General features: G+C 34.4%; 1 protein-coding gene across 6 annotated transcripts in view; it reads right to left on the reverse strand.

Annotated features, from left to right (window-relative positions):
* Nucleotides 1–18177, reverse strand: part of SDCCAG8 (SHH signaling and ciliogenesis regulator SDCCAG8) — a 282059-nt gene that overhangs the window by 262852 nt on the left and 1030 nt on the right. The window lies entirely within an intron of this gene.

Raw genomic sequence — 18177 nt, forward strand, 5'->3', positions numbered from 1 at the left:
TAATCTATTTATTTAGCGCTATACCAATCAGACTCCCAAAAAACTACTTTGATGACCTAGAAAAAATAACAACAAAGTTCATATGGAAAAACAAAAGATCAAGAATTTCAAGGGAATTAATGAAAAAGAAATCAAATGAAGGTGGCCTAGCTGTACCAGATCTAAAATTATATTATAAAGCAGCAGTTACCAAAACCTTTTGGTATTGGCTAAGAAATAGACTAGTTGATCAATGGAATAGGTTAGGTTCAAAGCACAAAACAGCCAATAACTTTAATAATAATAGTGTTTGACAAACCCAAAGACACCAGTTTTTGGGATAAGAATGCATTATTTGACAAAAATTGCTGGGAAAATTAGAAATTAGTATGGCAGAAACTAGGCATTGACCCACACTTAACACCGTACACCAAAATAAGGTCAAAATGGGTTCATGACCTAGGCATAAAGAATGAGATTATAAATAAATTGGAAGAGCATAGGATAGTTTACCTCTCAGACCTGTGGAAGAGGGAGGAATTTATGACCAAAGAAGAACTAGAGATCACTATTGACCACAAAATAGAAAATTTTGATTATATCAAATTGAAAAGTTTTTGTACAAACAAAACAAATTCAGACAAGATTAGAAGGGAAACAATAAACTGGGAAAACATTTTTACAGTCAAAGGTTCTGATAAAGGCTGCATTTCCAAAATATATAGAGAATTGACTCTAATTTATAAGAAATCAAACCATTCTCCAATTGATAGATGGTCAAAGGATATGAACAGACAATTCTCAGATGAACAAATTGAAACTATTTATAGACATATGAAAATATGCTCCAAATCATTATTAATCAGAGAAATGCGAATTAAGACAACTCTGAGATACCACTACACACCTGTCAGATTGGCTAGAGTGACAGGGAAAGATAATGTGGAATGTTGGAGGGGATGTGGGAAAACAGGGACACTGATACATTGTTGGTAGAATTGTGAACACATCCAGCCATTCTGGAGGAAGGCAGAAATAGTAAATACTTTCTTTTCAGATCACAATGCAATAAAAACTACATTCAATAAAAACTTAGGTGTAAATAGACCAAAAAGTAATTGGAAACTAAATAAGCAATTTGGGTGAAACAGCAAATTATAGACACAATTAATAATTTCACTCAAGATAATGACAACGGTGAAACATCATACCAAAATTTTGGAACTCTGCTCAAAAAGTTATCAAACTGTACATACCCTTTGATCCAGCAGTGTTTCTACTGTGCTTATACCCCAAAGAGATACTAAAGAAGGAAAAGGGACCTGTATGTGCCAAAATGTTTGTGGCGGCCCTGTTTGTAGTGGCTAAAAGCTGGAAAGTGAATGGATGCCCATCAATTGGAGAATGGTTGAGTAAATTGTGGTATATGAACGTTATGGAATATTATTGTTCTGTAAGGAATGACAAGCAGGATGAATACAGAGAGGACGACTGGCGAGATTTACATCAACTGATGCTAAGTGAAATGAGCAGAACCAGGAGATCATTATATACCTCAACAACAATACTGTTTGAGGATGTATTCTGATGGAAGTGGATCTCTTCGATAAAGAGAGCTAATTCAGTTTCAATTGATCAAGGATGGACAGAAGCAGCTACACCCAAAGAAAGAACACTGGGAAATGAATATAAACTGCTTGCATTTTTGTTTTTCTTCCTGGGTTATTTATATCTTCTGAATCCAATTCTCCCTGTGCAACAAGAAAACTATTGTTTCTGTACACATATATTGTATCTAGGATATACTGTAACCTATTCACCATGTAAAGGACTGCTTGCCATCTGCGGGGAAAGGGTGGAGGGAGGGAGGGGAAAAATTGGAACAGAAGTGAGTGCAAGGGATAATGTTGTAAAAAAATTACCCTGGCATGGGTTCTGTCATTAAAAAGTTATTAAAAGAAAAAAAAATTACCCTTGCTTTCAAAATAAAGGTATTAACCTCAAACATTTCTCATAGACCATAATTTGCCTTTCTCTTGAAAAACTTCAGAAAAGATATTACTTTTCTCATGAATAGAATCTCACATCATCTATAAATTTGAAGTTCTATTCATCTAATCTACAGCCTTCTTTAATATTTTCTTCTTATTCTTTTGCTTGGGTATATTATCAGCTCCCAATCACTGAATTACCATCTCTAAACAGATAATCCTAGGGTAAGGCCTAACTTATTGCAGGAGCTGCAAGTCTCACAAGATCAACTAACTCCCTCTTAGACATCTCAAACTGAATAGATGTCCCATAGGCATTTCAAAAACAGGACTGTTCTTTCCTTTAAAATCTTTCCCCCTCTTCTAATTCTACATCATTCTCCCAATCACCCAGGCTTACAACTTTGGTGCCATCCTTAACTTCTCACATGCACACACCCTAATCTGATTATTTGTCAAGTTTAGTTATTCCTACCAACACAATATTTCTCCCTATATGTCATCTGATCTCTATTCATACAGGTACTCTCCTGGAACTTTCAACCATCACTTCACGCCTAGACTATTAGGATAGCCTTCTGGAGAGTCTCCCTATTACTTATTAGAACATGAAATCTTATAAGGTTCCTAAAATCCTTTCACAACCCCTTCCTTCTCCTTTAGCTGTCCTTCATAGAAGACTCTCTGTGTCTTGATTAGTGCCTTTTCATTAGCTAACAACCTTGCCTAAAATCTGTCCTTCCTCCTTCAGGTGAAGGAGCTACCTTCTGGCTTCAAGATTGAGATCAAATGTCTCTTTCTGCAGGAATTCTTTGTTCCGTCCACCAGGACCTAGTAATTTGTGGGGTGTCGAGGAACGACAAGACCTGCAAGAGAAATGGGCGAGGAGGGAGACTACATTGTGGTGGAAAAAGGTCTCATTTATTGAAAAAAGGAGCCTAGTTATATATGGTTTGACTGCGTGCGTTTTCGGGGGGGTGGGAGGGTTGCAATGTAAAGAGAAGAATGTCAGAACACAGGTGTGGCTGACCTCCTGGGGCATACTCGTTATCTAGTTCTAGGGCAGATATGGCCGACTTCCTGGGGCACACTCGTTATCTTGTCTCAGGAATTTAGGATGTATTGTTTGTTCACAATGTTTTAGCTAACCTTATCAGAGTTTTCGCACAGGTCGTCACCTTCTTCTTGGCTCTTCTTTGTTTCCTGTCTCCAACAATCCTTTTCCAATCCTATAATCCCTCCTCCTACCTTCTCTGCCTTTCCTCAGAGATCAAGTTCCATTTACATTGTACATAACTTATGTAAAATATTTTGAATGGCTACTTCCATAATTGGACTATGAACTCCCTGAGGGCAGAGATGATATTGTTGCCTTTCTTTTTATTCCCAGGGTTTAGTACAATGCCAGGCATACTGTAAGCATGTAATAATAGTTGACTCACTAAAGAAATATATGACAGCTGCTCACAACTACCTGTATAATATTTAATACGCTACTGATATATATCAGCATAAATATAATACATGATATAAGTACATCACATTGTAAACGTAATATAATTTATATCAAATTGCTTACCATTTTAGGGTGGGTGAAGGGAGAAAAATGTGGAACTCAAAATTTGTTTAAAATGAATGTTAAATTATCTTTACATGAAATTGGAAAAAATACTATTTTAAAAAACAAAGTGTATATGCATATGCATACACACACACATATAGTTATGTTTAATTTATCTATGCACACATACTAAAGGATCATCAAAATTAATTTATTTTCTCCAAATTCATTCCCAAAGATTGAAAAGATAAAAATCACCATTTATAAAATTCATTTTGTGATATAAAAACTCCTGCCAAATACAATTCTTATACCATTCATTTTCTGACAAACTAAATGTAAAAAAATTAATTCTTTCAAACTCTGAAACAGGATGATTAAATCAGTACACCAGTAAATATGATTTATGATTGTATCTCTCCCCAATCAGTTACTGAAATCTTGCTCTTTCCTGCACTAAGAGCCAAGAATTCTAGCCTTTCCTTAACACTGACAGTATTATCTGACCAGCACTAATAAACACAATTCAATTGTTGACTGATTTAGTATGTCAGCTTGGGAAAGAGAGCAGCAATACAGCTTCAAAAATAAAGATTTTTTTTTCAACAGTTCTGAACTCCCTCAACTTTCCACCCCTAGTCAAATATGTATTCCTTCCCCCCAAAATTCTCCTGTAATGATTGATGACAATGGCAGAAATGAAGATTTTCTATTTACTGAATGCCTTCTAAATAGACAATATTTAGTAAATCATCAATTTAGGCAATAGACTATAAGACCCAACTATTTATATTGTATGAATAAAGCAATTACCTTATTGTAGCTTTTTGCTTGGCAATAGACAAGCCTGGCTAACAGTTAAATACATGTGTAGTAGAGCTATCAAGTGACTTAGCCATAACAATGAAAAATTATTTATTTATGTCTAAATTGGCTAAACAAACAAGGAACCTATTTACTTTCCAAAGCAACAGTGGGAAAACCTGAAAAACAAAAACCCTGACATGGAAAATTTCTATGGTTATTTTCCACCTCTACCAGAAGGTCAAAGTCATATATTTTATATTTGAGTAAAAAACCCCTTTGCCAGTCACCATTCCTCTATAATATAAAGTAGTCTTTCCTATTACGATGAAAACTATTTGATGACAAGGACTATATTGCTTTTTGTATTTGTATTTTGAATGCACACTACATTATCAGTCAGATAAATGCATTATCATATCATTATCTTTATATGCCATTAACCAGTGAAATTTAAAGTCATCCAATGATTACATGCTACATTTTTGATGAGAATATCAGATTACCTGAGAGAAAAGTAGGATATTTCCAAATGCAGAAAACACTCAGTTTAAAGAAAAATTGACAAGCTATTATTTTGTCAATGAAAAAATAACTAAATCCTTTAATAACAAAGAATTTTTTTGAATATATTGAAAGAGCACAAGAAGAACACAACTCCTTTCTAGAAATTTAGAATTATCCGTGTAGGAACATAAAGTCCTTTTTAGGTGTAAGAGTGGAAAAAGATTGGGTTGAATCAGGTGATTTATATTGAGACATCAATCAGCTGTAGAAGGCTTTCTATAAGTGGATATGAAAAGCTCTGGTGACTGCATTTTTAAAAGATGGGGGTAAGCTGCCTCCATTGGGAAGAATGAAAATCAGTTTACAAATAGAAATGTGACTACTTAAAGTCACAGTGTTTAAGTATTTAAGATGTGACATCTAAAATTGCCATTAATTACCTTCATAAATAACATCCTAGCAGTTCCAGAATAAGCTACTTACCACTGTAAGAATAGAAAATACTACCTAGTCATTTATTTTGAAACATTTAACATGCCTTTTTTTTCTTTGAATGTTCTGTCATCCATACAATATGTACCTTTTTGCCTCTGCAAATTATTTAAGAAAGCTCTTTCCTTCCCCCACCCCCTTTAAATTAATATGCAAAGCATAATGTGCTACAAGAGTTTAGTACTATTAAAATCTAGGGTAATTCTATACTATTGAATAGGGGGAAAAAACCAAACACCCAAGGCATTCAATTATAGTGATCAACATTCTAGTTCCTCTTACTTGCACTCTTCCTAATCCCAGCTGCTGCATAGATGTTGGATGACTAACAGATAAAGTAGCTGGCCTAAAGAGAATAATAATTATGTCAGCTACAGATATATCTCAAAACAGGAATTCTATTTTTAAAAATGTGCTTTGTTGTTCACTCATGTCTGCCTCTTCATGACCTCATTAGGATTTTTTCTTGGCAAAGATATTCAATGGTTTGCCATTTCCTTCCATTCATTTTACAGATGAGAAAAGTGAGGCGAACAGGGTTAACTGACTTCCTCAGGATCATAAATCTGGTATGTTTCTGGTGCAGAAAATGAATTTTCCTAACCCCAGGCCGGTTAGAATCCTAGTGTTAACTTGAAACAAGATGATAACTCAAGGGAGATGTTAGAATCCCAGTGTTAACTCAATGGAATTGATACAAAGCTTGTATTCACACCTTTAGAGAGTTCATATAAGCAAGAAGTATTTAAGTACTCAATGGAGTTCACAAGTATGGGAGATTCACAAAGTTAACTTTGTAACTTTGTGAATTCACACCTCCCTTAATCCCTCCCTCGAATGAGGAGTCAACCTTTCACACTCAGCATAAATAGAGCTTCAGTGAACCAGTTGGGGTCAGTTCAGCAGAAGCCCTCTCTCAGAGGCAAAACAGATTCATTCCATCTTCCACCTTTGTGTTGGCTGGAGGCTGAAGGGAGCAGAGGCAAAGGACTAGCGGCAAGAGCTCTTAGAACCAAGAAGAGAGAAAGCCTCCAGAAAACTAGCCGAGCCCCAAGTGAAGGAGATAAGATTTTGGAAGAGACAATAAAAGACTGTACTTTAATCCCTGGCTGCATTTCGGGTGATTATTGATCTGAATTGATACTAAGGCTACTTCCCCAAGAAACCTGCTCCCAGAGAGAACCTTCATATTATATTAAAGAAGAGAACCCCACACAGGCCCACTATACTTCAATATCTTGATAACTCGCTGCTCCAGAATTTGTTCTAGTAAAGGCTTAATTAAATGCTTGTTGACTAACTTTTTGACTTTCATATGCCCTAACAATTTACATCAAAAGTAGTCAACCCTGAGTGAAAGAATAGCCCACCAGTTAAATAAACATCTTTTGCTAAATCTTCTGCTACTTTAAAGGCTTCATAACTTTCACATCTCCTAGTCTTAAATGACTACAGATGTGCACTTCAGAGCCACACCTTAAATTAGCTTTCCTGACTTTTTTTTTTTTTTTTTTTTGCCTGAAGTAGTAATATTTTTTTCTTTCTCTAACCTAGAGAACTGGACCTAAAGTCAGGAATATCTGAGTTCAAATCCAGCTTCAGATATTTACCCTGGACAAGTCACTTAAGTGCTGTCTCAGTTTCCTCATCTATAAAATGGGGACAAAAAAAATACACCTATCTCCCAGGTTAGTAGTGAGAATCAAATATATTTGATGAGAGCTTTGAAAACTTTAAAGTGCTAGATAAATAAATGCTAACTATTCTTCTCATTATTATCCTATAATGAGAAAGAAAATTTGCCTTCCTCAAAATATCCTGTTTTCCTTTTGCCTTTCATTTTAAGAATTTTATAAATACTTATATGAATGTGACCTCTAAACCCTAGAAAACCTAATGGAGATAAATAGAAAATAATTAACATCCTACTCATCAATTTTCAGCTTGGCCAATATGTCAAAATATCATGGGCTCCATTTTACCGTATCAGTCTTCCATTGCTCCTTTTCCTAACTACTTCTACTCTCTGATTTTAAATAGACTTTTAAACATTCTCTTTACCCAGGCAGTTTTGAATAGCCTAACCTTTCCTACTCAGAAAAAAGTGTAATTATTCACCCATCATATACTATAAATTACTCATTTGTGCTTTCTTTCGAGCTAAACATATGGTTCTGAATTACACTGTTAAGAGTGGGGAGAGGGGGAAAAAAAGAGTAGGGGAGAGGAGGAAGGAAAGAATGATTAGACATTGTTGAACTCTTGTGTTGGTGCTGAGGTGATAATAAGCATTTTTCTATTCTGGAATTCATGGGTATTCACCAAGCTCCTTTTCCCTACATATGTATAGGATAGAGAAGATAAGCAAAGAAATTAAACAATAATAACAAGATAAGTGACAGATAGGCAGTCTTCTGCCCACATTATACTTATCCTCAACATAATCGAATGAGGAAAAACAAAACAAAACAAAACAAAACTGGCACTACTTACTATGGAAACCTATAGATGTATGGGTATAATGAACTAAGCCAAAAAGAAGGGGAAAACCCAACACATTTTAGCATGAGACAAGAAGAAAGCTTTTTCCATGCCAATTACATCAGATTTTAGACATTGAGAAAGCTATAAAGAAACTGAAAACACATAGCATACACCTTTAAGTTATGTAACAACTCAAGGATATGGCAAGCATAAGAATTGAAGGGTAATCTGAATAAGAAAGTAAATATTTTGGAAAGCAGTCTCCAGAAGGTCATTAATGATGTATAGAGGTTGGCAAATCAAGGAGATTTGGGATATGTATTATGCGATCCACACCTGGTATCTCTTTGGCACCAACTGAGAGGACTTGTGCACCTGTCACTTTTTATTGGTAAAGAAGTAATATTATGTAGATTGGCATTGGATTCTAAAACCACGAATTAAGCAAAATCTCTAAAAGCCATTAAACTCTATCTTTAAAATTCAAATACTCCCAAGGCCCCTCGGCAGAAGCCAACAAGTTTTAGCTTAAAAGAACAAAGGAAACATCACATTAGCCCACCTTACCCCATTGACTCAACCAAGCTGCTATTATAAATATCATTTCCTCCTGCTGAAGGTTGGGCAATGAGCCAAACTGCTCTGCTTTAGTGATAATGATGGGGGATTGGGAAGAACATTCTCCCTAGTCATCTCTGCTATAATAGGACTGGAATGTCTCTGTACAAGCTGTCAAGAAAGGGAAGAGTGCCCATTACATTCAATTGCTAATTCACAATCAGTTTTTCAATTTTTTTCAGACTTACCAGATGAAACAATAGTTGCCACTTTAAAAATACATAGTGGCAGAGGCTTTATCTATCTCTAATGTCCTAATAAGCTTCTGACTCTTTAGTATAGCTCCATTTTAAAGTCAATTCTGTAAGTGAACAAGAACATTTTCTTTTTCTTTTCTTTTCTTTTTTTTTTTTAATAAATAAGAACATTTTAAAGACATTATTTTTTGATCTGAAATGAATATTCTTTTATAAATAAAAGAAACTGACACAATTAACAATCAGTAGAGTGTATCAAAACCACTCCTTATTTCAGAAAAAAGAATAAACATGCCCCTATAGGTATTATTGTATCATGTTTTGCTGGGATTCTAGCCTTTTCAAAGACTGATTCTTTACTTACTTTTCATTGTTTTGGGATGTATCTTTGTACATTTTTTCTGTCATTATTTTCTTTAACTAGAAGGCAATCTGATGTTCCTGAAAGTCTTCCCTTTCAGATTTCCTAGTTTCCCCACCTTTTGCAAGAGGATTTTTCCATCTTCTCTACCCTCGCTACCAACCATTACCATGCTCTACTAAGAGTTTAGCTCCTATTTACAATGTATATATCTTGCATGTATATAGTTTCATATTGTTTCTCAGTAGAATGTGAGTTCTCTGAGGGCAGGGATGATGTATTTGTCTTTTTTTGGTTTTATATCCCCAGAGCTTAGCAAAGTGACTGACACATAGTAAGCACTTAATTTTTTATTGACAATCATAATAGATTAAAATTCAAATCCAGTAATTTAGCCTTTTGTCATTCTCATTTAAAAAAGAAGAAAAAGAACTCCACCCCGCCCCCAGAAAACTGGTCTTGGAGATAGAAACTACTTGTTGCAGTAAGATTTTAGAATTCTTGTGAATTTACTGCCAATAAGTGGTTTTCATATACAATATATATGTATATATTAAACATATATACATATACAGTATGTATAAATAAGAAATAAGGATATGTACCTTTTAAAACATAAAAAAAAATCTAAATACAAGCATTTTTTGGTATTATTTTAATACTTGTTCTTCATTTGAAAATAAGATATATGGGGACAGCTAGGACAGAGTGGATAGTGCACCAGCCCTGAAGTTGAGGACCTGAGTTCAAATTTGGTCTTAGACACTTAACCCGTCCTAGATGTGTGACCCTGGACAAGTCACTTAACCCCAATTATCTCAGAAAAAAAGAGAAAAGACATTCTTCCTATTGCAGAGTATGGTTGTATGAAAAACTGACTTTTTAAAATGCTTGTGACCCATTAAATAGACATTCCAAGAGGGCTCATTATATAACTACTTGTATTATTTGCATTCCTACAAAGCTAACAGCTCTAGTAAAAAATTTTTCATGTGGTTTTACAAGACACTAAAATGTATTTTAAATGCATTATAAAACCTTCAAGTGTATTTTTGTGAACAAGTAGTAATGAAAAAAATATATAGATATGTTCTCACAGAAGGGATCCCAAGAAGAATGAGGATACATATAGGAAACAAAGAAAATCTAGAAGATGGAAAACAAAAAGATAAAACAAAAATAAATTATCATTAATTTTATTATATATGTGTATATATTTATGTATTTGGAAATTTGAGAAACATTGTCACCTGTAATTCTACATATGCAAAACATTAATTTAAGTAGGGCAAAGGTCCACATGATATTAATTGTTCCTAACTCACTGACAAAATTATTGGCTAGAATAATATAGCAATTTCTTACATAAATAGATGTACAGAAATCTGAGGAAAAGTGCCAACACTATGCAAAAACAAAGTCAACATTTGCTGTTGTTTTTATTCTGCTAAATCAACTTAATAGATTATAGAAAGTGACTGAAAAATTAAATCTAGTCTTTTCCCACACAATTTTTTTTCCTTCTTTTCTATTATTATTTTGTACTTTTCTGCCAATAAAATCCTTAGATTCTTAAGCATCATAAAAAGATAAAATAGATTTAAAAACCCACATATAAAACTATTATGTTTAAAGATCAGATAGTATTTGTAGTTTGTTCTAACTGTATGTTTTTATTTCATCTTATAGTTGCTCATTCAGCATTAACTTGTAAGTCTTAGGCTTGTGAGTAGGGTTCAAAGGACTCCAGAGTATAGTGTCAGAGCCCCTGAATTGAAATCCTGTCACTACCACTTATTCTCTATGTGATCTTTAAAAGTCATTTAAGATTTCTAGGCCATAATTTCTTTACCTGCAAAATAAAAGTTGAACTAGATGTCTTCTAAGGTTTTTCCATAACCAAACTCACAATTCTATATTTCTCATGTAATGCCTGAGAAACTGAGGCAGGATAGAGATTAGAGAACAATTTAATAATTTATTTAAAAGGGAGAGATTTAATGGATCTATGGTGTGGTCCCAGGGCTGAATTGAGACTATGGTCTCCAAGAATCCAGCAGCCAATGTAGGATACAAGATTCTTTTATAGGGTAACAAGAACGATGACATAATGGGGGAGGTACCTGGATGGGGTTGACCTAATGAGGGGAAGCACCTAGGATGACATAATGGAGGGAGGCACCTAGGATGACATAATGGGAGGTACAAGAGAGGTCCGGATATTCTAATGATGTCTAAAATGGATAAAGACCTTTATCCTATCAAACATTAAGAAGGAAAGATTATAGCCTAAGGTCTAAGTTTGCCAAGAGTCAGAGTTGACTAGAAGCAGAAGCTGCTAGAGGCAAAAAATTAGCAAGGAGAGCTGTGGGAACCAAAGAAAGCTCAAGTGAGTTCAGTTAAGGAGATTGACCAGTTAGAGTCTGCAGTCAAAGCTGCAAGAGCTCTTGGAACCAAGGAGGGAGAGAGGCCTCTAAGAAAGCTAAGCGGGATAAGACTTGGAAGGAGAAAAATAAACATTTGGATTTTATCAGTATTTGATACTATATTTGAAGTGATTATTACTTGGAACTGAAACTAAGGCTGCCTCCAGAAAACCTCCCCAAGAAACCTGCTCACAGAGAACCATTATATATTATAAAAAAGAAGAGAACGTCACATTTATCCTATCAAACATTAAGAGGGAATGGTTATAACCTGAGGCAGAGTAACTGGATAGGACAATTAGGGAAACTGGGGCAGGACATTAAAAGGGAACTGTGGCACAACATTCAAAGCTAAAATTTAAAAATGTCTAGCTTATTAAATAAAACAGCAAATACTACATAACATTTGTTTTTTGATTTATATAAGGTTCTAATTGTGAACTTGGGCTTATGAAATGAGCAACATTAACTATCTTGAAACATTCTATAAGACGCAAGGGAAAAAGCATTTACTAGAAACATCTACTTTGTGAAAGTGACAAATTAAGTATTGAGACTGAAGTCAGGAAGACTCATCTTTCTGAGTTCAAATCTGGCCTCAGATACAAGCTGTGTGACCCTAGGCAATAATCCTATTTGCCTCAATTTCTTCATTTCTAAAATTAGCTGAAAAAAGAAATACTAAACCACTGAAAAATATTTGCCAAGAAAACACCAAATTGGGGCATGATAATAATAATGTGCCAGGTGGGGTGATAGACGCTTTACAGATAATATCTCATTACAGATATTATCTTCACAATAATCCTATGAGAAAGGTGCTGTTATCCGCATTTTATAGTTTAGGAAACTATGGTAGTCAGTGATTAAGTGAATTGCCCAAGCTCATATTGATAGTAAACGTGTTAAATTAAATTTGAACTCAAATTTTTCAGTCCAGCACTTTCAACCTATTATACCACCTAGTTGCCTTTAATAACTAAGAATATATTTCAGATGTATAACTGATATTTCTTTCTTTGATATTTTAGGTATCTCATTATTAAAGATTTTAGTTTTAAAGAGTTAAAACATTTTAGAATTCAAAGGGAATTCAACAGCCACACTGCCTGGAAAAGTCTATACCTAAAAAGAATCTTCTTTATAGTAAGACCTCCAATGAGAAGGACATCATCACTTATACCAATTTATGGACAATTCTAAATTTTAGGAAGTTTTTCCTGATCACAAGTCTAAATTTGACTTTGTACATAGCTACACTTTCCACATAGCTACACTTTCCTTCCAGGAAAAAACAAAACAAAACAAAACAAAACAAACAAAAAAAAACCCTCTTCATATTACAGCCTTAGTACATGAAGATATCATGTTTTCCAATGGGTCTCAACATTCTCAGCTCCTTCGTTGAACTTGACAGCTTTCCTCTGAACAATTTAGGACTTTAATTATGATCTTCTAAAACACCGGCACTTAGAACTTAACATAATCCTCCAACTACAGTCTGACCAGGCCAGAGGAGAGCAAATCTATTACTACCTTATGTGTCTCTTTAATGTAGACCAAGTTAGTATCAGCTTTTCTAGATGTCACATCACACTTCCAACTCCTAACGAGCCTGTAGTCCACTAAAACCCTCAGACCTTTTTCTGACAATTTAAAGAATAAAATCTGAAAACAAAAAAATAGAGACAAATATCTATTATATATTTTTCTTTCCAACTTGATATTAAAATGTACTGAAAGCAGATGGTAATTAGTTTTATTCAACTCTATTAAACAATCAAAATATTTTTAAACAATCAAAATATTTTTATGAGCTATTTGGTAGACTATCATAAATATATAGACAATGAAGTTGAAGCAACCTTTAAAGGTCATATACAAATAGAAGTCAAGTCATGCACAAATAGATAAGTCAACACTGAAATTGATAATTACATGATCTTCAAATTAATATTTTATTTAATTAGATAAATTCTTTAACTACCATAAAGTTATATGTGTTGAGAAAGAAAAAAATTGCCTTTGGTAAAATGTTAATAAGTCAAAAAGCCACAGGTGTTAAAAAAAAAAAAATGGGCCTTTATGACTAGCCAATCTTAGTTTCGTATTTTTCACTCTTCTTTGAGCTCCTCTGTATCATTTGATAGATGACCTCTTCCATCCCTTCTAGACATTCTTTCCTGAATTTTCATTATACTGTTCCCTTGCTGCTACTTTTCCTATTTGTCAGGGTAATGCTTCCCAGTTTCAGTTGCAGGATTATAATCTGTTTCATCACTATAAAGAGATATAATCTAAAGCCCTTCCCTATGCCCTTTCCTTTCTCTCTAGTGAGCTTATCAATTTCCATAAATCTATTATCTCTACATAAACAACTACCATAGGCATATATTCTCTTCTAATCAGGATTGAATTCCAGTCTTCTATCAACAACAGCCTTGCTGGAAATTTCCAATTGGATGATCCATTGGCATGTAAAAACCAGTATTTTAAAAAAGGACATATTTCCCCTTCATTTTAATCCCTTTTCCTAATTTCCCTATTTCTGGGATGTTCAGTCATCATCCTTTTCAGCTTCTCAACTTTAGAGTCATCCTTTCTTTCTCACCTTCAATTCTCATATCCAATGAGAGACATCTTTTTAAAAAGAAAAAACATCTGTGACAATAATGCTTGAATGAATAAGAAAACGATTATAAAAATTTGGGAAAGTCGCAAAAGTTTCAGGATTTTGGTACAAAGACAGTCATAAGTGACATTTAAGTGATATTTTGACATGACCTCTAATTATAACCAAGTAATCGAATACCTTTGAAACTTAGAGCTTGTCTTTACTGCTATTGTAGCTGATATAGCTATGGCCATTAGTTAATGTATTTTATACTCCACAATCTTGCAGAATGATCACTCAAAATTGTGCTAGAATAAGGAAAAGATCTGTGGGACTGAAATGATCAAGATTAATTCTATATCGTTTTTAATTGACCATATTTACAATTAATTGATTTTGTCTTATTACTGCTTAAGTCATGTTTTTTACTTCTGAACTTAGTTCAGAAATTCATCCATTGTGTGATGAGTTGTTTAGAAATTCAGTTTCTCTGCTAACCACTCTTCCATTCTTGACTTAAGAAAATGTTTTCTTGAAAGCAGCAGGCATACCTTAAAATCTGATCCAACATTTATATACCACCATCTTGGACCTAGTGTTAACTCAACTTGAAACAAGGTGATAACTCAAGGGAGATGTTAGAATCCTAGTGTTAACTCAACCTGAAACAAGGTACTAAGTAGAACTAATTAATATAATGCATGTGTTTACATCTTTACTCATTGGAATTCTCAAGTATGGGAGGTTCACAAATAAACTTTGTAACTTTATGAATTCACACCCTCCTTGAAGCTCTTAGGGCCAGAGAGCACTATGGGAGAAACCAATAATCCCTCTCTCTCACATCCCACAATTCCTCTCTCTCGAATAAATAGAGCTTCAAAGGGGCTAGTAGGAAGTTTTCAGAGGAAGAAGCTACGAGTCGAGAGTTCAGCTGAATATTGAGAAGGCTCTCTCAGAGGCAAGACAGATTCAACTCTGGAGGCTGAAGAAAGCAGAGGCAGAGGCAAAGGATGAAGCTGCAGGAGCTCTCAGAACCAAGCAGAAAGATAGGCCTCTAAGAATCTAGCTATCTGGGCCCAAGGAAAGAGACAAGACTTGGAAGGAGAAATAAACATTTGTATTTTTACCAGCTGGCTGCATTTGGGGTAATTATTTACTCAACGGATACTAAGATTGCCTCCAAGAAAACCTCCCTGAGAAGCTTGCCCTTTCTCCCAGAGAGAACGATATATTATATTTAAAAGAAGAAAATCACCACATTTTGGCGCCCCACGTTGGGCGCCAAAATGTTGGTGTTCTTTTCTCTTCTTTACAATAATATAAAAAGAATGGTTTTCTCTAGGGGAGAGCAGGTTTCTCGGGGAGGTTTTCCGGAGGTAGTCTTAGTTTCAGTTGAGAGTAATAATTACCACAAAACGCAGCCAGGTGATAGAAGTTCAGATCTTTTATTGTCTCCAATATACCCTGGTTAGCTTAGAGGCCTATCTCTCTGCTTGGTTCTGAGAGCTCCTTCTGAATGTCTCCAAGTCCAAAGGTTTGTGCTTCAGTCCTCCAGCCAACCAAGTGGAAAAGGAAATGGATCTCTCTTGCCTCAGAGAGAAGGCTTTGTCCTTTGCTTCTGCCTCTGCTTTCTTCAGCCTCCAATCCAGCTCTACTCCCGACTTGTAACTTCTTCACTCTGAAAACTCTCTTGACTGGCCCCTTTGAAGCTCTATTTATTTGAGAGAGAGGAATTGTGGGATTCGAGAGAGAGGGATTATGGGTTTCTCCCATAGTGCTCTCTGGCCCTAAGAGCTTCAAGGGAGGTGTGAATTCACAAAGTTACAAAGTTTACCTTGTGAATCTCCCATATTTGTGAATTCCAATGAGTAAAGGTGTAAACACAAGCATTGTATTAATTAGTTCTACTTAGTACCTTGTTTCAAGTTCTGGCCCAAAACATCTTCTTGTAAGATCAGATCAATAATCTATCAACTCTAATGAGTTAGCAGTTTGTAAAGATTCCAACACCACCAAACTATCCTTCAAGGATAGCTATCTGCTCCATTATTTATATAACCTTGTAGGTGGACTCAAATAATAAATATTAGTCATTGGAGAGAAAGAGGGAGTTATTGATAATCCTTCATTCCTGATCTCCAACCAATCACACTGATTTGATGATTATGTTGAACTCTTGTAACCAATCATAACTCGTTCTCCCTTTAAAGTTCTTTGTTCTGTACTCCCTAAAACCTATAAGAGAATTGTCCCGCTCATCAAGGTTTTAGCTTTGTTGAGGAAGCGGAGATCCCATTTATTGGTAAATGTGTGCTTTGCTAATAAATTGTCATTGCTCAGAAGTTTGGGCCCAGTTTACCTTAACTTTTAACTGTTACCAAGTCACTCTAGTAATAGGTACTTCTATTTTTAAGTTTATGATTATTGTCCCCACTCCCATTTCCTCATCCAACAACTGGGATTTATGTTAGAGGCTAAGTAACCAGTAAAGTAATCAGCTAACAATCATTAATTCTTTTGGAATACACCCACAGATGACTTCTGCTCTATGAGACAGATCAGTGTTCAAGCTTCACTACCATTTAGATAGATCCATGGCACCCTCCATAAATTTCATTGTATTAAATAGAGGCCAGCATAAAATGAGATACATTCCACTGGTAGCAAGAGTGAATGAATATGACAGCAAATGAGGTAAATAAGGTTTATTTCAAATTTTTGTTCTAGGAAAGTCAAGGATGGGGAAAAGTAGGTTTATATAAAGTTATACTATTTTAAATCCAATCACTTCTTAATTCCATGATTACATGTAATGAATAAATCAGTGCACTTAGAAGACAGCAGTGCACTACTAGCATGAGATCTTCAAAGTAATCTGTACTCTTTTTAGGTGAAGAAAACTTTTCAAGCCTAAAGCCATTAAAATGTAGAAAATACTGTAGGAAGATTGAGAACACCTCACATTTTGATCTGTAAGTTCCTGTCTAATTATAAAAGAGAATGGTGGTGCTAACTATATTTATACTTCTTTTGGTAAGTGGAAAAAAATGTTAAGGAAAGACAGACATTGAATGTCTCCTAGTAAGCATGGGGTTAGGCCCAATTACAAGAAAGAAGAGCTTTGGAGAGAATCATTAATTAAAAACAAAACACAAGACTACATTAGTACATTTTAACCAATCATATATTTATACAGTGATAAATTCTCAGGCATGGACATTCAAAACATAAGGAAATACAACAAAATAACTCTATACTATTTTGAAACACTTATTCAGGAATACATGTTTACTGCAAGTATCTTTATTTCTCTCTAAAGAGGTAATTCTAACTTTATGTGATTTAAAGTGCAATATATAGAAACTTCTAAATAAAATTTAGCAAAAAATATTAGATAAAATATGAAATGTCCTGAAAAAAATCTAGAAATCTTTGTTCTACTTCTATATCTATTGATTAACTTGTTTCTACACTTTAGTTTTGCTATTTGCAAAAAGAAGAAAAATTATTTCCTATATACATATACTTTATAGTATTAAAAATATGATCTAATTGTGACTTTGAAAGTAAATATATTATAGAAATTCTTAGTATAGTACAATTATTATTAAATGTGATATTACTACACAGTGGATGGATCAAGGGAGTTTGGTGTTTAGGTTAAGGAGGAGCTGAAGCCTTTATTATTGCATCAGCTGATTTTGACTGTTCTTTAACTGTCCAGTGTAAAATGATACATTTACTTAGGGTATTTCCTCGGAGAACAGAAAGACCATTATCAGTGAGAGAGGGAGAGAATCCTAACAAATATGCAAGGGAAGAAACCCTCAAAGAGCAAAATTTAATTAGAAAACTAGAAATCTTATCCTTTGTTTTCACAAAAATTAAAAATTTTATTAAACTGTTTCTTGCTTTCAAATTAAACAGATCTCATTTCACTCATCAGATTCGGGAGGGCATTAAATAGAAATTACTAATTTTTAAATTCCTGCAATTTCCGTAGACAAAAATTGGCTGTTTCCTAGTTGCGATCCCTAAACTTATCGTTGATTTAAAATAGAAAGAATCACCAGGTGACTCACTTAAGAAGATAGCAAACAGGGCTATCTATTTCCCATAGAAAACTTAAAATTCGGTAGC

Source organism: Antechinus flavipes, chromosome 4 (genome assembly GCF_016432865.1).
Source record: "Antechinus flavipes isolate AdamAnt ecotype Samford, QLD, Australia chromosome 4, AdamAnt_v2, whole genome shotgun sequence".
NCBI lineage: Eukaryota > Metazoa > Chordata > Mammalia > Dasyuromorphia > Dasyuridae > Antechinus > Antechinus flavipes.